Consider the following 261-nt stretch of genomic DNA (forward strand, 5'->3'; position numbering starts at 1 on the left):
ATGAGACTAAATTTTTTGTAGCTTCCTGAAACGAATCTTCTCTCACATTTATGTGCTCTTGCAAAAGAAGGTTTTGCACAAAATTTTCCTGGGCCTCACCCTCCACCCATTGCTCATTTCTTATATTCATTATGCGACTTACTGCATGAATCATGCCTTCTTATCGTCTGTATTTCTGAAGCTTTGACATCCTGAGGCCTTGCTGACCCTGGAAAGACCACCCCTCTCAGAGCTAGCCAATTCCTAGAGATAATAAATGAC

This window comes from Propithecus coquereli, unplaced genomic scaffold (assembly GCF_000956105.1).
Source record: "Propithecus coquereli isolate 6110/MARCELLA unplaced genomic scaffold, Pcoq_1.0 Scaffold568, whole genome shotgun sequence".
In the NCBI taxonomy this organism is placed as follows: Eukaryota; Metazoa; Chordata; class Mammalia; order Primates; family Indriidae; genus Propithecus; species Propithecus coquereli.